Source organism: Triturus cristatus, chromosome 6 (genome assembly GCF_964204655.1).
Source record: "Triturus cristatus chromosome 6, aTriCri1.1, whole genome shotgun sequence".
Lineage (NCBI taxonomy): Eukaryota > Metazoa > Chordata > Amphibia > Caudata > Salamandridae > Triturus > Triturus cristatus.
In genome coordinates, this window is record NC_140589.1 from 1,366,720,942 (window position 1) to 1,366,742,565 (window position 21,624).

The following is a 21,624-nucleotide window of genomic DNA, read 5'->3' on the forward strand; positions in this document are numbered from 1 at the left end:
GTAAATTAAAGAACCCCTTATGGCGAGGTACATACTCCATCCACTGAACTCAAAATCAGGCCTTGAGTGATCTGGTGTGGCTGAAGTTGGTTTGAGTTTTTAGGAGTGGCTGCTGTGTCTGTTGTCTCTGATCTATCCTTTATGTACTCCATTCCCAATTCCTTTACTGTATTGTTGTGTGCGGTTTGTATGTGTATAGTTGGTGTTGTTTGTTTCATCTGTTTGTCTACCCTTGTCCCTATATTGTTAGGCATGATGCTGCATGGGCATTTCAACCATATGAGGCTACTTTTGAGGAAACAGAGAATGGGCCTTTATATGACTTCTCCTCCACTAACTCCCCAAGATTCTGTCTACGGGAGGTCAAATTGACCAGGAGTACCCCCTGCACAAGCACTGACAAATGTGGTTGAGGGTACACCCTCAACTAGAACACACCTGTGGTATGGAGCGGAGCTTGCGGCATATTCATCAGATGACATGGTGTAATGGGGTACTGCACTAACACAGAAATTGAGATTGCACTAATAGTAGGTTAGTGTGTTCAGCTTAAAATCTAATTTTATTACAGCAATGTCATTTTATTTTTCATTTAGCATTGATCCATATGTAGGTATGAAATGCATGTGCTCACAATGTATTATGTTGTCATACATTTCTATAATATGATATTTTTTCAGTGTTTAACGGCCAAATATTGCAATAGCACATGACCTTCATAACCAGGGACTGTGAAAAAGTATTGCAATAGTTATATTCAAGAGTCAAACGAGTTAACGGACTGCCATGAAGATTTAATTTCTACTGTGAAAGCATATTTTAAGTGATGAGACATTCTATATCCACACATAATCTCAATAATGTGGCTTCGGCTTCTGAGATATTGATACATCTTGGTGACCTGAGCATTGCACACAACAGAAACATCAATAACCCTTGCCCAAAAGAATTGAATTGTTTCAAATTGACAAGTAGTCACATTTTCATTAGTAGACATACTTTAAACCCAGGAATTATGTCAGTCAGGTTGAGCACTTTCGACTTTTGGTTTAATGGTCTAAGCAATAGGTTTACGTTCCCCTACATCATTGATGGAGTATTTGTAGAACAAATAAAGTACATACTTAGATTACTAGAGATTGAAATGAATCTTTGTATGATTGGAAATGTCACTTTTACAGTTGTGCTATGTCATTAACATGTTGAAACATCAATAGGGATGAAACTTTGGTAACAACAGGTGATTTTAGATATGCTTTCAGTGTGTCAGTCAGTAGCGCCTGCTACCAGACAGGAGTGGTGGGCGGATGTGGGGGGAGGAAATGAACAGCCACAGGTGGTCCCTTGGATCTGAGGGGCCACGCCCCCCCACCATTTGCCCCTCACGAACAGTGTCTGTCAGGCTGAACAAAGGTCAGCCTGACAGACACCGTTCATTTTCATGTCAGGTAACCAGGAGCCGGACATGGGCTAAATGTGCATGCTCCTGGCTGCCTGAGCTTAACTTTGCTATAATAATAATAATCCACATTTGTAAAGCGCAAACAATCACTCGGATGGGTCTCTAGGCGCTGGGGGCCGTCGGGAAGATTAAGCAAGCTATTGCCCAGAGTCACATGGTGCTGGGCTAATTTGCTGCCGGCGCTGGGGATTGAACCGTGATCCCCAGATTCCAGAGTCAGTCGCCCTGGCCACAGCGCCACACCTCTTCCCGCTGGACTGAGGAAGTCACAGCTCCTTTGGGTGTGACCTCCTCAGCTCATCAAATTTCTCTGAGGCCTCCCCTCAGTGATGAGGGGTAGCGTCACTGATTGCCTCACACCTGGGGGTTTCAGTTTTAAGCCCTGAAGTGCCCAGGGTCGAGTGTCAATCAGTGACACTTCATCACAGAGTGGGGTCAGCAGTCTCACTGACCGCATCCCACTCTGTGATGACATTGGGACAGCTGTCTTCCCTCATTGGCAGACCAAAAAGCGAAGGCAGCAGTCCCAAGCCTCCTGGGAACTCCAAGGGAGAGCTGCAGGTAAGTGTGTGTGTTTTTTTTAAATTAATGTTTGGTGCTTGCATGTGTATATCTATGAATGTTTGGTAATGAGTTTTGAGAATGGATGTGTTTGTCTGTGTGTGTGCACATGTGTGAATGCATGGCTGTGAGTGTTTATGTGTATGTGTGCGTGTGTGCTCTGGCCTCCCCCATCCTTCCTAAACTTACCAGCCACCCCTGGAAAATTAAGGATAAAAAACACTTACCTGGGCCAGCCGGCCGGCTGGCCACCATCTCTCCTCAGTCCTCTTCCTTCTTCCTGTCTCCGATGGTAGCAAGAAGCATCCGGGTTCTCAGGCTCCCCTATGGCTCCCAGGCTTGTGAATTGGTCTGAGTGCTGTGGTTTGGTGCTTAGATGGTGACTTGGAGGCATTGCATGTTCCTCACCAGATTGTGTAATGCAGAGGCCCAAGAGGGCTGGCGAAGCAGTCATGCGCACTTAAGGAGTGCAAACCACTCCTCCCCCTGTTCTGTCAGCCCTGCCCCACCCCAAGAGCCACTGACTTCAATAGGAAAAATAAAATGATGAGAACGATATGTTATTATCATTTTCTTTTTAGCAGAGAGGCCGCTACTGGTGGCAGTTTATCATTGTCATTTCTGACATGCAAATATGTTCTGTTTTTTCTTGGTAAACGTGTATTTAAATTGTTTTACCTATTTCGGAAATTTATTTTTGTTTCATTGTTTAACATAAATTCGTACTTTATTGTACAGCATTACTTTTATTCTTTCCAAAAAAAAATTAAATTTCAGCATTTATTTTTGTAAAGAAAAAAAGAGCACTGTGCTACAGGTCTGAGTCCTGCTGATGCGGCCCCTTAGCACAGAGTAAAATGCATTGACAGAAACCACTGCGATGGCAGTTTCAGGGAATGCTTTTATAAATGACAGTCTGCTTGGCAGTCATTTATACATTAGGCGGGCATCCCCTCAGTCATGGGGATGGTGGGCCATCCACCCTGCAATAAATCAGGCCCTAAGTACCTTTTTTGGTGCTTGGATTCTTTTAGCAGGCAAGTCTGCAGGCTGTAGCCAAACGGGACTCAACAAGGCCAGATATCTTCTCCATAACGTCCTGATTAATCAGATTTGCTTATGTGGAAAAGCTCCAAGCTGTAGCAACCTGAATCTTTGGCCTAGCGGCAATGCACCTTCTTCGGAGCAGCTTGCCAGGTTAGTTAGGGTTCCCCAGGTTTCCTGAAGGGTTTGGAGGAGTACACTTTGACACAGTATAGGGCCCCAGAACATTGAGGACAGCACTTTGGGGTCAAATCTCACTCCAGCAGAGGCCAGCAACAATGTCAATGTAATAAGTCAGGGAGACACCAAAACCAATGAAGAGAAGTTGACTTGCACTGCACCATGTGTGGAAAAGAAGGGGGGGTACACTGAGATTCGGGAAAGGAAAGGGAGTAGAGAGGAGGAGACTCATTGACCTACACCAGTGGCCGCCGCGGGCAGGGAGCCGGCGAGGAGCGCGGGAGAGGTCGCCGGGTGCTGGGAAGTGTGACTTAAGAGGTAGGAGGTGAGCGGGCCCCAAATATCCAATGGCCGGGATCTGGCAGGCATAAGGTCCCAGAATTCGGACAGGAGGGTCTGGAAACGGGAAGTATCCTCAAGCCAAAGGGCCGCCTCCGGTGCGGGCCAGCGACCCCAGCACATGGAAATCCTGTGCCGTGCAAGAAACAATAACATAGCAATTAGTTTGCGAGAGGCATTTGGACAAAATTTGATGAAGCCTAAAAGGCAAAGCAGAGGATCAGGTTGGAACGGGAAGGAGGTGGTCTCAGAAATGACAGCGCATACCTCACACCAGTAATCCGAGACCTTGGGGAAAAGCCAGGCGAGGTGGGAAAAGTCGGCCGCGGGCGCTGAGCAGCGCAGGCACCTGTCGCTAGCAATGAGTTTCATCTTGTGTAATTGTACAGCGGTCTGGTAGAACCTGTGTAAATACTTAGAGGGATGAAGCCTCCTGTAGATCGCCCGGAGCTGATAATAAAGCAAAGTGTCCAAAGGGCCAGAATCAGCAGCAAGTGTATAGAATGTGTTCTCAGGATAGAGATCGGACACTGTGGAGAGCCAGAGACGAGTGGCGTGTTTCGCCATCCGCGAAGATTGGAACGGAGGGAAGGCTGGGTGGTGAGCAATGAGCATCGAGGCTGCGGAGAGCATGTCTGAACCTGAACATTTCCTGAGCCCATCCCAAGCCCAGCGCAGGGTCTCGACTTTATCGACCTCAGCGCGCGGAGGCCACGCCTGAGCAAACAGGGCGGTGGTGAGCAGCCACTGGGTGGCCAGGTCAGTCTCGACCAAGACGTGGGGCTGGAACTGAGTGGGGTGAAGCCAGAAGTGAAGAAAGCATGGGCTGGGCGCTGAGGGCTTAGAGTTTAAGGTCAGGGGCACTGAGACCACCGCGTGACATAGGAAGGGTTAAGATAGTATATGCAATCCTGGGTTGGCAGCCAGCCCAAATTAGTGTGATCACTAGGGAGCGGAGTTTACGAAAAAGTGAGCGGTGAGGGGGATGGAGATATTGAGGAATAAATATAAAAACTTCGGGAGCATCACCATCTTGACAATGGCTATGCAACCGGCTAGAGAGAGTGGCAAATGACTCAAGAGGGGGATTTTGGATTCCAACCAGTCCACCGCACTTCCGAAGTTGGCTCTCCAGAGTTCGTCAACGTCCCTACTCAACCAGATCCCGAGGTACCTAGTAGGCTCAGTAGCCTATACAAAAGGATAATCCGGATCAAAGGGCAAAGTAGCGTCAGTGAGAGGAAACAGCACAGACTTGTTCCAGTTCACCTGGATGCCGGAGTATCCGCCAAAGCATATCACCTCACGGACAAGAGGGCTGAGGTTCTCCTGGGGTGACAGACGTATAAAGTTACATAATCTGCATACATAAAAACAAGCAAAGCGCGAGATGCAAAGCCGATGCCCCTCTGGGTGTGATGTTGGCGCAGCAGAGCCGCAAGAGGCTCCATTGTGATGGCAAAAAGCATTGGCGTCAACGGGCAGCCCTGCCATATGCCATGCCCAATGGGGATGGGATCGGAGATTTGGCAGTTGAGTCGAAGGAGAGCGGTGGGAAGAGTATAGAGGAGCAGGACTTTACGTATAAAAACCAGACTGAAACCCAAGCGAGGGAGACGATAAAATAGGAAGGGCCACACGAGAGTATCAAAGGCTTTAGTGGCATCTAGCAGGGCTGCCACTGCTGGGAACGCTGGGTTTATTTCATGAAGAACGGAAAAAATGGACCAGATGTTATGGGAGGTGGAACAGCCAGGGATAAAACCGGACTGAGAAGGGGGACGCTCGCTTGGATTGCGTCGAGTGAGGTCAGATGATCAGGACCGCCGTTGCTGAGGGCGTTGATATAAGATGCAGCCCGAGGCGGGCACAGAAGGTTGGCCAGGGTTTTGCCGGGGCGATCGCCCTTGCCGAATCAGTGCGCTCAAGCCTCCCTGCCGAGAAAGGAGAGTTCTCTGATGGCCTCGTCGGCGAAGTCTGTCAATTTCCCCCAGATCTGAGTGAGCTTATAAGGACTGGGGTCCTGAGCATGAGAAGAGTCGAGATCCTTAATCTCCCTTTCCAATTCGCTAAGAGTGCCGCAAATAGATCGAAGAACTCCGGACTTTTTAGAAATACACTCGCCACGAATTACGACTTTTAAACTCTCCCACAGTGTGGATGGTGAATCTACCGAACCCTCATTAAGTTCGAAGTAGTTCGTGATTGCAGTCTGAATTTCATCGCAGAATGCAGAATCGCGGAGAGCATTGGGGGGAGCCGCCATGAGAAGGCACGGCAGAGAGAGAGGGGAAGGCGCAAGCTTAAGTGAACGGGAGCATGATCAGAGAGGGTGTGCACCATGTGATCAGTGCGAGAACAGACAACAAAGCCCCAATAAGAGGCAACAATCCCCAAATACCCCTAGCCCAACCTCACATCCCACCCAATCCAAGAAATAACCCCAGGGGACCCACCACCCCCACTCCCATTCCAACCCCCCAAACAGGCTGAGATTCCACCGATTCTACCCCAGGGACCCACAACTAGGAAGCGGAGGGACAACTTCAAGCGAGGGAATTATCCCGAGGGGGCATAGCGTCGCTCAGCATACGCCCTTGCCGATAAGGCAAAGTGGCCAAGCCCTAAGCATGTCAGACAACCAACAAGAAATACCCATTGGCAGGAGAACTGAAGTCAATATGCATGAGCTGGAAAGGGTATGATCCAGGGGGCTGGAGCAGCAAAGAGAACAAACGTAGAGCAAGCCTAGGAGCCACCAAAATTGTGAACAATACCCAAGAATTAACACACAGCAAGTCAATCATTATCACTAAGGCGGTCAGCAGCAGTGGCTCGAGAGTCAGCAGGTGAAGAGCGATGCGACCTGTCAAGTTTCTTGGCGAAGGCAAGGGCGTCTTTAGGGTCTGGTAAAACAAGCATTTTGGAACCCTGCCGAACTCGCAGCTTTGCGGGATAGGAGAGGGAGTAGGAAACGTCGTGCTTTTGGAGGATCCGCTTTGCGGGAAGGAATTCATGGCGAGCCGCCTGGACTGCGATGGTATAGTCAGGATAGAACAAAAGAGAGTTGCCTTGGTGGTGGATTTCGCCCTTCTCTCTGGTCGCCCGAAGGATGGTATCACGGTCTCTGAAATTCAGGATTTTTGCAATGATGGAGCAAGCCGGTAGTCCAGGGCTAGGACGGCAGCTGAGGGAGTGGTGCGCACGCTCGACAATGAAGACGGGGAGAGGACATCGCCAAAGAGTTCCCTGATGAGCTGTTCCACAAAGTCTTCCATGCGGGAGATATTGGTGGACTCGGGTATTCCCGTGATGCGGAGGTTGCTCCGCGCGCCTCCAAATCTTCATTTTTGTTCTGGATGAGGTTGAGTATTTTGCCCATCTGTAGCATTTTTTGACGATCTTGAGAGGCGGCGTCTTCAGCATCAGAGAACCTGGATTCGACATGCAAAAGAAGAGCATTGTGAGAATCAACTTGGGCCTTGACAGAGTCCAGATGGGTGGACAGTTGATCAAGCTGGGCAGCAATACCTGTGACCATGGATTTGACATCGAGCATAATCGCCTTCGACTCATCATCATGTGTGGGGGGTGCCTCAATGATGGCAGCAGGGTCACTACCCATCCTGACGCTAGGAGCGACGCTGGTCAAAGGCGATCTTGGGCTGCTTAGGATCAGTTCTCCCCATGTCCAGTGGAAGTAGGTCGGAGGCGCAGCCAGAAAACAAGGGGGAGACAACAGCCGGGGGCAACAGAGATCACAGCAGGTAAGTCACGGACCAACAGCAGCTGAGCCAACAGTAGGAGGATGACAAGAATTCAAGAGGCGCTCCCAGTGTAGTCAACCAAGAACAAATAGTCACTGAGGGCCGCACGGCCAGCAGGGTGGCGGCAGGGCTTACCACAGGGTGCACACAAACGGGACGAAAGGTCAGCGAAAATGTAAAGGCAGACCCCAAACACACACTGAAGTCCAGAGGAGGTCGCTCCACTCCGGGACAGGAGGTATGGCAAGCACTCGCAGAATGCAGGGGGCTCAACGGGAGGCGATAGCAGTGGTGGCGCGGTGTCAACGTGGATTCAGCTGGGGCACGTTAGGGGTGCAAGATTGTGGCGGTGTCAGGATTAGCGTGGTCACAGGTATGGCCCACCATGTGCAGTCCGTGAGATCCAGTGGCATGAATACAGTGGCGATGACGTAGGGTGCCACGGGGTACAGGCGGCCCCCAGTGTGGGGTCCGTGTCGCAGGCCAGCAGGAAGATGAGCAATCAAGGATGCCACGGCATGAATAGGAAGAGAAGGGCACCTTGAGTAGCCTGCACACTCATGGCTCCGCTGTGGGGACCTCTGCTGGGATGATGAGTGTCGTAGAGAGGCGAGGCCAGAAGATTGAGAATGCCAGGGAGCGCCGGGAAGTGCCGCGGCGGGTTGGGCCGCAAAAATGTGTCGAGGCCAGCAGTCCAGGGGCCGAGGAACCAATGTGGCAGGCAGTCCAGGCTGGAGCGGGGCGAGCAATGAGGCCAGATGAAGCTGGGAATCATGCCCCAGGGCGAGGGAACCTCGGGCTGGCAGCGGAGGCAAGCTGGGCACAGGGCTGAAATTCCCAAAGGAGAAGGAGCCGGTGCAGCCGCGAGTAGGCCAAAACAGTGCAGCAATGCTGTGAAGAGCAGCAGGGAAGGTCGCAGGGAGGGTCGCAGATGCCAGATGATTCAAGCAGCCCTGCAGGGGGAGCCGGGAGGATGCGCCAGCCGGGACACAAACGTGGCAGGGAGGCACGGGGAGCACGCCGCCCCGACACCCAACTCGGCCACACCGGACCGTGGTCACCAGAGCCAGGGGGAGAAGGTGCCCGCGACGCTGGAAGGCCCAGGCCAGGCGGTGCAGCACACGGGCTCCAAACCCTGCCGCGAGGGACCCGGCGGCAGCGGCACTCACCAGACTCAGCGGCGCAGGGTCCTCCGCAGTTCCTCTGTCGACCCCCGGGCCCAGGAGGCCAGATCAGCAGCAGGTAGGAGGTCCGGGCTGCGCCGGCGGCAAGGCCCAGAAACAGTGTCTCAGAGCGGGTGGGGGATCTCGGCTCCGTCACGTCGTCAGGGGCTGCCAGCTGCTCAGAATGACACCCCAGGAGAAAAGGCGCCAGGGGAGGAGGGAAACGGGCAGCTTTAGAGCAGTTATTTGAAGGATGATAGCGGATGTTTGGCTTGGCCGGCAGAGCCCACTTAAAGTGCAGCCATCTTGCAGCAGGCTAAGCCACGCCCCTCCTGAATGTCTGTTGATGCTTCTTCATCAGGGGTTACTGCCCTCTCACTGCAATGTTGTGCAATATGGCACAGACAAGGATCATTTTGGAGGCAAACTTTTGGACTGTGCAGTCGCCTATTATCTGAGAGATCCTTGCAACAAAATCTTGACCTCATGACCTCAAAGTCCTTTCTATGATGGATCTGCTTCTGGGATGTACAGCATTGTTGGACACCACTGATGGAGTATGGTGATTACTAAATGATGTCATGAGCAATAGTTAGAGAACATAACACAATTCACAAATCCTGATGGTGAGTTACAAGTTAGTTATTTTCACAAAAGCAATTATTTGCTTCATTCAGCATGTACACATATAAACTGTAAGAAGCTAATTTGTAAAAAACAGACCACAGTGGTATATCTATTTAATAGGTGCTAAATGTGAAATTCTCATATCCCCAAAATACAGGCACCAAGACATGCTTTGCATCAGTCTGAGATGTTTCAGTAATCTGCACCATTAAAAAGAATTACACAATGAAAACGCATCATTCAATACGGGTACACATTAGTAGGCATTCTAAGTCATCATGGCTTATTTCTGATGTCTATTATGGCGGGAGTTGCAGATTTCTGCTTGTCAGCATGTCAGCATAATCCCATGTGATTGCTTTCTATTGTGGACTATGAGCAAGTGGGACTGTCTTTTGCTAGCAATATGTTGTCTGTATATATTGTTCTGTATCTATTCATTGTGTAGGTTGAAGAATGTACCATTTACACAGGGTATGCTGGAAAAAAGTGAAAAATGCATGCCCCCAGCACATTGCAGGTGAGTGATACTTCCACACAGGACAACCACTATTTCTTGCAACGTGAACAGCATCTGCAACCATAGTGCCTCAAGGATTACACAGCAGCAAACTGCATACAAAGTGTAAGCCATTTTTGCTGCTGCCACTTCTGCAATCTTTGTATCTGATGAATTTGATGCAGAGCTTTTATTTTAGACTGAGTACATAAGCTTAGATTAACCTGGATGTGTTATTGCACCTCAGATTAAATTGCTGGTCTGGCTTCCAAGGAAAAATATATCATAATCAGTTTACAAAAATATGTCTGTCAGTTTACAGAAGAGTCCAGATTTTGCACACATGCATTTCACTTAAGAATGCCATATTTGCAAAAAATGTAAATGGTTGGGATGTGACTCACGCATCATAGTGAATCCTAGGACATGGTGATACTCCATATCTCTATGACTGTTGATGACAAAATATCTTTATTACTTGTACCAGTGATCAATGCTCACAAATACAGAATGCATCAGTAGGCTTTGAGCCACAGTGTGACACAATAACATTTTTTTTTTTTTTTTTGAGTTTAAAGAAAGTTTATTGAAAATAAGCAATAGATACATCAATAATACAATCTAGCATATAGAATTAATATCAATAGAAAATAAACTATATATACTAAGGGGAGAGAAAAAGAAAAGAGGGGAGAAGAGGGGGGGGAAGGAGAGAAAAGGAAAAATATATATAATTCCTATAACAATACCATAGAACAGTATTATACACCAAGTATAACAGGTACATTGTAATGAACTCACTACCACAAATTCACTTATATATTGAGAGTATATATAAAATAGAACAACATTTAAGTTACCTTAATAGAATTAAACTTAATCTAAGGAGGCTTGGAAACTTCTTCTATGGCAGGAACATGGGATGGCAATGATTGAGCAGATAGATCTAAAAAGCTGGTAACAGGAAGCCATAACAAGTCACGTTTAATAGCCAGAATAATCGGGTAAACATAAGCTCGATCCAACCTATGGTTATAACAAACGCCATACCACCAGGCTTGAAAAGAGACATTAGAAGCATTTTTCCACGACTTAGTGATTTGTTGAAAGGCAACAGCAATGAGTAAGTCAATAATAAGAGTATTAAGGGAAGTGGATGAGGGCCAAACTTCTGCAACACTACCTAGAAAAATGTGAGAGAAGGAAAAGGGGATATGAGTGTGAAATATTTTGTTATTTTGTTGCCAAACTTTAATCCAAAATTGATGAATGACTGGGCAAGTAAACAACATATGTTTGAGGTCCGCAACAGGAGCTGGGCATGACCAACATGTAGAGGGAGAGCTAGGGTTAATCTGATGTAATTTGGCTGGAGTAATCAACAGTCTATTGTATATAAAAAATAATGTTTGTGTAGTATTTGCTGCTCTAGAAGATTTCCTTATCTTAATCCAGATGTTATCCCATACTGACGTGGAAAAGGAAGTGCATAAGTCGGATTCCCAATTAGTTTCAACTGCAGATTTGTCTCGAGTTTGATTAGTGTGTCTCAATTTATTGTAAATTTGAGAGGCTGAGGGGTTCGATTTCAAGAATGAAATCGTAACAGGAGAAGAAAAAATCTGTGTGGAGGAAGCCGGAAGCTTATCATAGGAACTTTGGGCAGCTGAGGACAGTAATTTCTATTTAGAAAGAAATGAGGAGGGAAGAGAGAAGCGTTGTTGCAATATACGTAAAGGAATGCAAGTATCACCTATGAAAAGTTGATGAGTCCATTTAAGACCAAGATTGAACCATTCCTTCCAAAAAAGGGTCCGATTCTTGATCTTAATACGAGTATTATACTAAATCGGTGATTGTAAGAAATGGGTACGATCATCGAAACCATCTAGCATAAGAGGATGAAGAGTTTTACGAATATGTTTAAGAATAGGAAAGGAGAATTTCTGAGGAGTATTCGATATGGATAAAAAATCATCAAATGAGAAAGGGTAAATGAAAGAGGATTCAATATCTACCCACAGAGGCAATGATAACAAATCAGTCGTATTTTGAGATAGTAGGGAAGAAGAATTCTTAAGAAAGAAAGAAGTATGGTATAATGCAAAATCAGGGAAATTAACCCCACCCAAATGTTTAGGCTGTTTAAGTTTGGAAAAGGACATCCTAGACTTTTTGTTCTGCCACAAAAATTTTGATAAAATAGTATATATTTGTTTGTAACAAGATTTAGGGATGTTAACAGGCAGATTAGATAAGAAAAATAAGATGATAGGGACCAACATCATTTTTATAGAATCCAATCTACCCCACCAAGATAAAAACAAGGGATGCCATCTCGTTGTGGAACTAATTAAAGTCGATTGGAGGTTTTTAAGATTGAGCGATACAGTTTCCTTAATAGAAGGGGTGAACCATAAACCTAAATATTTAATTTTGGAAGAGTTCCAGTGGAAAGAAGAAGATACAAAATCAGCATGAAAATAATATTTATTTAATGGAAGAATTTCACATTTATCCACATTAAGTTTATAACCTGAAACAGAAGAAAAAGAAGAAACTTCTGAAAGAAAAGCCGGTAGAGAGGTCTGAGGATTAGAAAGAAATAAAAGAATATCATCAGCGTACGCCGAGATCTTTAAGTGCTTGTCCCTATAGGGGAAGCCAGTAATATTTTCGTTCATCCGGATTTTAGATAAAAAGGGTTCTAACGTCAAAATAAATAAAAGGGGAGAAAGAGGACACCCTTGTCTGACACCACGGAGAAGTGGGAAAGAGGAAGAAACAAGGCCATTAGCTAAAATAAACGATCTCGGAAAGAATAAAGTAAAGAAATATAGGATAAAAATTTAGGGCCAAAACCAAACCAAGTAAGAGTCGAAAAAATAAACTGCCAATTAACCCTATCAAAAGCTTTTTCAGCATCCAAAGCTACAGCTGCTAACGAAGACTTATGGGATTGAGATTTACTAAGGACATTGAAAAAGAGGCGGGTGTTGTCTGAGAGATGACGACCTTTAATGAAGCCACATTGTTCTTTGCCAATTAAATGAGGTAAAATATTATCCAAACGAAGTGCAAGGATCTTTGCAAAAATCTTATAATCTAGATTGATTAAAGAGATGGGTCTATAGTTCTTACATAATGTATGGTCTTTACCCTCTTTTGGAAGAAGGCAAATCAAAGCCTCTTGAAAAGAACCTTCAGATTTTCGGTAAGATATAAAAAAACAAGAATAAATTGAGTAATTTAGGGATAAGTAATTTGGAAAAGTGGATATAAAATTCTATGGTAAAACCATCAGGACCTGGCGCCTTTCCCTTTTTAAGTGACTGAATAGCAGTAAGAATATCCTTGGTCTGGATATCAGACTCTAAAACAGAGAAATCAACATCTAAAGAAGGAGGTGGAGGAATGGAAGCTAAATATTGATCAATGTCAGATAAAAGAGGAGTAGATTCAGGGGTGTATAGGGATTTATAGAAATTAGAAAACTCCAAAAGAATGTCTTCGTCTTTATGAAGCACAGCATTAGCAGAGGATACAATAGAATCGATTTTAGTACGTTCCTTTTTGATCTTGAGATATTTAGCAAGAAGGTTGCCAGATTTGTTCTGCGCACTATAAAATTTAGCACTAGACTTGAGTAAATATAAATTTACAGAATCAGTAGAAATCTTATTGAAAGAGAGTTTAGCATTAATTAATTCTTTCAAGGTAGACTGACTTTTCGATGAGTAATAAAGATGTTCCAGATTTTTGATTTGGGAAGTAAGTGCTTGAGAGGAAAGAAAAGCTGCACGTTTTTTTCGACCAACAAAGGATATAATAAAATCCCTAGAAGCAGCCTTAAAAGAATCCAATACAAGTTGAGGAGATAATTGAGGGGATTCATTTTCTTTAAAGAATAAAGAAGCGAATTCAAGAAAGGCTGGCGGGAACTTAGGATCTAAAACAAGAGAGTTATTGAATCTCCAGCGTCTATTTCCTTTAGTGGGAGGAAGTAAATCTAAATTCAAGGAAACTGGAGCATGATCAGAGAGTAGGATAGAACCTATGTCCGAATGAGAAATGTGTTGAAGAAGAGGTTTAGAAATAAAAAGATAATCTATTCGGGATTGGGAGGAGTGGGCAGGAGAGTAGTAAGTATACTCTTGTAGTGTGGGGTGACAAAGCCTCCAAGAGTCTCCAAGAGCTCTTTGAGAAATAGCAGACATAAATTGAGAATGCATAGAAGACGGGACAAACCTGGAGCTGGAATTCCTGTCAATAAAGGGATCCACAATCATATTGCAATCCCCCCCAAAAATTAAATAATCATCAGTACATTGCATTAAACGGGAGAGAATTTGAGGCCAAAACAATTTATCTGGGGAAGTGGGGGCATAAACATTAAAAATGGTGAAAGGAATCTTGTTAATCAGTAAAGAGACCACAACCCATCTACCCTCTGAATCATTATCTTGACTTATGAGCTGAACATCTAAGCATTTATGACAGAGAATAGCAACGCCATTGCGTTTTCCAGAACCTGGTGATGCGAAAACATTGCCCACCCAACATCGTCTCAATTTAGTTACCTCAGTGTCTGGAATATGAATTTCTTGTAGAAGAACAATATCACCTTTTAAGTTTGCAATATGAGATAAAACTCGTTGGCGTTTGATAGGAGAACCCAAGCCTTTAACATTCCAAGATATAATGTTTAATGACATAATAGATCTTAATTAAACATATTCAAAATGGTTCGTAAAAGAATATATTGTGCATAAAGACCAAAGTGTTCAAAAAACACAACAAAACAAGAAAGCAACTTCTTATTGTGGAAAAATAGCAGTGAGAAACAGAGAAGATCAGGAAACAGTGTAGAAAAAAGAGAGTGAGAATAGGAGAAACATTGTAGACATATAAGAAATATAAAAGGACAACCAAAGATAGAGAAGAACAGAGGAATGAGGAGAAAGGAGGGAAAGAGAGAAAGAAATAGAGAACAGAGGAACAAATTAAAGCTAACAGTTGATAAAACAGTACAATAACAGAAAAACATACCACAAATGAACAAGAGTAACGGGGTAGGTGGAGCCATAAGGGGAAGGCCACACGTCAGACGGGAGGACGCAGGACGCGAAGTACACAGAGAAACGTCATCCAGGCGAAACGTAGAATATTATGTAGGGGGGCACGGAAACCACAACCTGGCAAAGAAGAAATAAAATAAAATAACAATTAATGTGATAAGTGATAATGACATCAAAAACTTACGAAAATGACTGATACACACGAAGTGTACATTAACGGGTAAAAACACAACAAACACTACACGCATATCATGGTTTAGAGATATCCATGGAAATTCCTTTACAAGAGTCCAAAAATTGTTGCAGGACAGCTGGATCCTCATAGTTGGTGGTTCTGTTGTTAAGAGTCACTTTAAAAAGGCAGGGATGGAATAAGCCGTAACGTGCATTCAAACTGCGTAGAGCTGGTCTCATATCTAAAAACCTTTTTCGACAGTCAGCAGTTATTTTGGCATAATCCTGAGCGACGAAGAGGTTGGAACCGTTCCAGGAAATTTTTCCCCGTTGTTTGGCTGCTTGTAAAACCTTAAGTAAATCCGTATATTCCAGAAAGTACAAAATTACTCCTCTGGGTTTTGTTGATGGAGATGAAGAACGGGGACTCTGGCCCAAACGATGTGCACGCTGGATATTTAATGGAGGAGATTCCGGAAGGCCAAGAAGAGTCGGAAGGAATGACTGAAAATAGGATATGGCGTTAGAACCCTCCAGACCTTCCGCCAAACCATAAATTTGCAGGTTGTTACGCCTATTACGATTTTCCAATTGTTCAACTTGCTGCTGAAGACGTTCAACATCTTTATGGATAAGAGAAACCTTGTCAGCAAACTCCTGAACAGCATCAACACGTTTCTCCAGACCCTCCACCCGCTGTTCAGTGTGAGACCAGTTATCTTCTAATCTCAGCAAACGGGTGTTGGTTTCCTCCATATAGGGTTTGAGGGCACGAATCTCCTCAAGTAGAAGTTCCATTGAAAGAGGTGTAGAAGAGCCAGTGGGAGATGGAGGATTCGCTTTCCCTCTCTTCCTAGGGGTGAGGGGAGCAGAAGATGGAATTTTAGACCCCTGTTTGGAGCCCAAACGAGTCGTAGACGAAGAGGCGTTTTTTATGGCCATAGGGTCGCTGAGAGCTTCATCTGTAGTTTCTGGCAATATAGTAAAAGGGTTGAAGTCCTCTAAAGAGGCACCAGCGGGCTGTGGCGCCTCTTTACGGCTGGTCCGAGTTGCCGCCATAGTGTAGAAATGTGTTAGACGCAGAAATGCTGATGACGGCTTCAAAAGAGTCAGACCCAGAGAGTATTGTAACACACGGCAAGCTGGTAGAGGTATGGAATCTGGTTAAAGGAGTATTAGCCCACAAGACCAGAACCAGACGCAGAGCAAAATAACTTGAGGTAAATAAATAACACAGCTGGAATGATCAAATACGAAGACCCAAGCACATCCTACCACTGGAAATCAATGAGGCAGTAGAAAAAATTCTGGATAAGTAGACATTTCAGGCGATAATATGCAACTTCTGAGGTAAAATATCAGGAAATGTGAAAAACGCCTGAAAAATGAAAACAAAATGGCGGCCGTGAGTGCATTTCAGCCGTTTTGAGGAGAAAAAACTGTTAGGAGCTCACTAAACGGTGGAAAAAATATTGCGCTGCATCAGGATACACTTCCGACACTGATATATGTCCTTTCCGCGCTCCGAAAAAGAGCGAAAATATCCTGGAGAGGGTGAACTGTGTCACGGTACTGCGGAGCTCCCGAAATCGGCGGCCATCACCGAAGACGCCGAAGCCACGCCCCCCACACAATAACATTTTTAAATACATTTGGGTCTATGATATGTGACATTAATGTAGATGCACAGTGTTATCCTGTCAAAGGTCGGCAATGTCAAATTATTTATCCTATGGGTAACATTGATTAAGCCTCTTTGAAACATGTAACTACTCTCTGTAGTTGTACCCTGGATATGTCAAATACATAATTTGAAAAGTGCATAACATTTTAAGATCTTCTGAAGGTGGTTCAGTAGACCAGCCTAGACTACCAACACCTTCTCAGTCCACCTTCCTTTATGGTTTATAAGTACCACATTGGTTGTGTGTTCATATGCATGATACTTACCCAACCTGCCGTACATATGTGAAGACGTATGCTAGGTAAATAGGTCTGAGGTTGGCATTCTCTCCCTGGACATGTATGCATCCACTTAAAGCTATTATACTGTACCTACTCCAGTGTTGTCCCTTTGAGTGTATTCACAATTCCTCCTGCATGAATGTGTGCTGGCAAATGTACTGTAGGATATTTCATATGGCATCATAGTCTTTGCAACATTTTCTGAACCGATGGTTCACGGAGAATATATCATGTGCTACTTTATATATGATGAGCTATGTTGTTCCTGAATTCTCAATACACAACAATTAAGTCACTCTGTGATAGATTTACACTCCATGTCCACTTACCAAGCAGTAGGTAATCTTTATACAGTTGGCTCTCAAAACTGTGATTCATGGTGGAGTGCTGGAAGATGTGGGATTTGTGTGCATTCCCAAGGTATTTGGCAATGATATTGGTGAGGCAGTACTGGCCATTGCTTGCGGCTTACACATTTATGGAGTAGGTTTGCTTGTGAGAGTTCCAGTAGAGGTGAGTGGTGGCTGCAAGTGGGACCAAAGTCATGTGGATGTGGCCAATTGCACTATAGAGGCATTGGGCTAGTTAGTAGACATCTCTCTTCGTCTGAACCTGTTCAGGTCCAGGCTTTGGGATGGGTAGTTGATGGTGTATGATTTTCAGAACTGCCTCAAGGAAACATGGCAGGAATTCACTCTGGGAGATATGTTCCACTTTGACGCATGTTCTCTGGAATGACCCTAAACAATGAGCTGCTATGGTGTGAGACGTGGCCTCAGTGGTCACGAAATAGGAAAAATCTGGTCCCACAAAACTGTGCTCATGTCTCTATTTAGTCTGTAAAACTTGATCATATTCTTCTTCCACTGGTTATGAAGTATGACCTTCAACATGAAGATCCTCTTCATTGTCTTCTTCTTCTGGTAAGTTGACAAAGTTTCTGACTGTGTCACAAGATAACGATCTGTGTGGTTCAATCAATCAATCAATCCACTTTATTCGATTAATTAAAATCATAAAAGTACAAGACAGCAACTACAATCATAAACAAATACATCAATAAGATAGCAATATTGTGATCAATCATTAAGACATATCTCTTAAAAAAATTATTTCATAACAATAAGAACAATGATTCCTATAAATGAAGGGTTACTATAATGTTTCAGCCATCCATGTACTAACTTTTTTTAGAAGTACTTTTCTAGGAAATCAATTATACAAGTAAAATTATACAGTTTATAAAGCTACATAAAATAGAATATGACATTTGTTATAACTATTATGTATATTATGTATTATACTTTTATAATTTTCCCCCTAAACCTGGCGGCAGCAACTAAAAAGGAAGCAATGTTAAAAATATCCCTCGTGTCAGTTAACATTTGTAAGTAAAGTAATGCAGGTTTGGCCTGTTGGAAACCCTTTTTAATTAGTAAAGGGACCAAAAACTTCTTCCGAATATCAGTATAAAATTTGCAGAATAGTAGAAAATGTAAAGTGTTTTGGATAGAATGGTTATCACAAGAACACGGTCCGGCTTCCTCAGGTTTAGACCACCCCATATAGTCCCCCAGAGTCAAATGGATCAAGTTAAAACGGAACCTAGTCAAAAGCCAGCGATGGTACGGCTTGGTAACATTTATCAGGTACGGTTCCATCAACAATGTTGTTTTTACCAAAAAATGGGCCCTAACTGAAGGTTTTTGCAACTCATTTTGTTCCCGTTCCAGCATCAACATTTTTATAAAATTATTTTTTACCCATTTCAGATCTTCCTTCTTAATCCTCTCAGGAAAGTCATATAGTTCCTGCCGCCCTAATTTAGATTGCATTGATTTAACATAGACTAACCATTTGATGTTACATACTTTATCCAATTTAGCACAGTCCAGCAATATCCGTTGATTCAAGGTTAATTCTGGGTTAAGCCATACCTTGAGCCAGCAAAGTAACGGTGCTGTACTCAGAGTATCAGATAAAAAACCCAGACCCAGTTCCTGATGTATGGAGAAATTAGGGGTAGATTGCGGTACTGAAAGGAGATTACGCAGGAATCTATTTTCAACTATCTGTAGCTCTGCCTGGTATTTAATTCCCAATATGGAGGAACCATAGGCCGCTATGGCCAAACACTTGGATTTATATATCTTGATAATAGCCTCCATTGGTCTTGCCCCCAGACGCTGAGCAAACCCTAATAAAGCAGAAGTTGATCTAATTACTGCATTTTTTTTAATTTTTTGCTGGGGAACCCAGGAGCTTCTTTCATCAAAAACTACCCCTAAATATGTAAAGGAGGAAACAGAAGACACTAGTCCCCCATTGCAATAAAAACGTTTGGGTTTTATGACTCTGCGACCTGTAGGCAAAATATGTGATTTTTCTATATTTACTACCAGGTCCAGAGACAGCATAAAAGCTCAGAACGCATCCAAAAGTCGCTGCAAGCCTACCGCAGTTTGTGCCAGTAGTACAGCGTCATCCGCGTATAAGAGAACCGGAATTAAGGTATCTCCTACACGCGGAATGTCCAGGCTTGCTTTGACCAGAGTTTTATCCAGGGCATTAATATATAGGGTAAAAATCAGGGGCACCATTATGCACCCCTGTCGAACGCCTCTCCTGGATTTAAAAGATTTAGAACACCTACCATCCTGTGAGAGCCTAATTGATGCAGTAAGGTTACGATGAAGATCTGCCAAAAAATAAACCAATGCCGGATCCAAACCCATTTCCAGTAAGATACACCACAGCTTCGACCTGTTAACCAGGTCGAAGGCTGAGGTCAGATCCATAAAAGCCATCTTCAGCGAGCCCTCTTTTGCCATGGTATATTTACCATTTAATAAGAAAAGATTCAGGCATTGGTCCATAGTGCTTCGTCCTAGATGGAAGCCGTATTGTAGATTAGATATTATTTTATTTTCATCTGCCCATTCTGTAATCTTACCTAATATCACCTTACCTAATATTTTAACCACCGTGTCGATTAAAGATATTGGTCTATAGCACCTTGGTTCGCTCCTCAGACCCTTTTTAAAGACTGGAATAATAATTGAGTGAGACCAAGATGCAGGGAACCCAATTAATCCCACAGCATTAAAAACATTGACCAGAATCTTTGCCCAAAAATTGGGATTGTACTTATAAATGTCAGCTGGGACATAATCAGGACCGGGTGCTTTATTAGTAGAGGTGTTTTTTATTGCTTTTTCAATATCCCCAACATCAAAAATAAGAGGTGCTATACCTTGCTGAGGTAAATTATTGAAAAAGGTGTCAATTAACTCATCAGCACCATAGATCCTTTCAAAATGGGACAGCCACTGTGCTTCTGTGACATTACTATCCTGATTAATATTTTCCAAGCCTGAGAAAAGAGGAGTATTAACAATAGACCAGAACCTGGCACTATCCTTTAAAATATCAACAGTTAAAAGGGCATTCAAGGCCTCTGCTTTAATCTCTAATTTCCGCCTATGAACTACTGACTTGTATTGTCTTCTTAACCTCACTATCAGGCACCTATCTCGAGGAGAACTTTTCAAAGCTAAAATTAAAGCACGATGGGCTTGTGAGCAATTATCGTCAAACCATTTTCTTTCCGTTGATCTTTCCCTTTATTATTAGTGATCAAGTCTGCAGCAATCTGCCTGCAGATGCCATCAAAGGCCCCAAGTATAACATCCTTGGAATTTGAGGGATCAGTACATGTTGTTATGTGATCATTAGTTTTTAAACATAGGTCAGTGAAAAATGTAGCGGGCAAAACTTTAGACCACTTAAGCCTCCTTCCTTGATCACGTGTTACCAAACTAGTAGCACCCGATTTTACCCCGCCATTTCCTAAGAGCCCACAGCTATTAGCTAATTCCAGAATAACAGGATTATGATCGCTAAAAGGCGAAATTATAGCATTATAAAATACTACCTTATCAAGCAGAATTGGAGATAGAAAAATATAATCAATGATAGTCTCACTAGCCTTGAATGTAAAACAACGATCAGCAGTATTAATAAAAGCAGGTTCAGAGAGATCGGCTTCAGACAAAAGGCCCTCTAGGGCTTCACCCTGTGCGGAATGCTCAAAATGAGGTGTCTCTGAATTTGTATGGGCCAAATGATCAGTGATATAACAATGTCGATCGCATAAATGTATGTTAAAATCACCCAAAAGTACAATATAATAAAATGTGGATTGATTCGTCCTATACTCAACTAAAAAAGAATTCAGTTTATTCAAATGTTGATTTATTACATCACTATCCCCTGAATTATAAAAATTAATAAGTAATAATTTAAAGTTGTTTGGACAACTTACTTCTAATATCAAGAGATTGAACGAGTCGACCTCAAGTCTTCTTAAGGTTCCCTTTATCCTATGGGAAAGGAGGAACATCAAACCACCCTTAGCTCTTCCAGCCAGCGACGGGCATGCGGGTAGGGAATAAGATCTAAACCCATCCAGCCAGAAACCAACCCCCTTATCCCATGTTTCTTGGAGAGCAATTATATCGTACATGTTTTTTAGACTTCAACCATAATGGGTCATTTCTTTTAGATTTGAGGCCTGCAATGTTCCAACTAATGATTCTACAACTTGGAGGAGATTCTGCTCTTATATCATCTAATCCTTGACCTATTTGGGACAAAGCTAGCCTATCCGCCCCTGACCCCATTGGTCAATCATTCTGATCCATCAGGGTAAGGGGAAGAAATCTATTTGAAACTAACAGTCCTCCCTCCTTGGGTCTGGGCAATA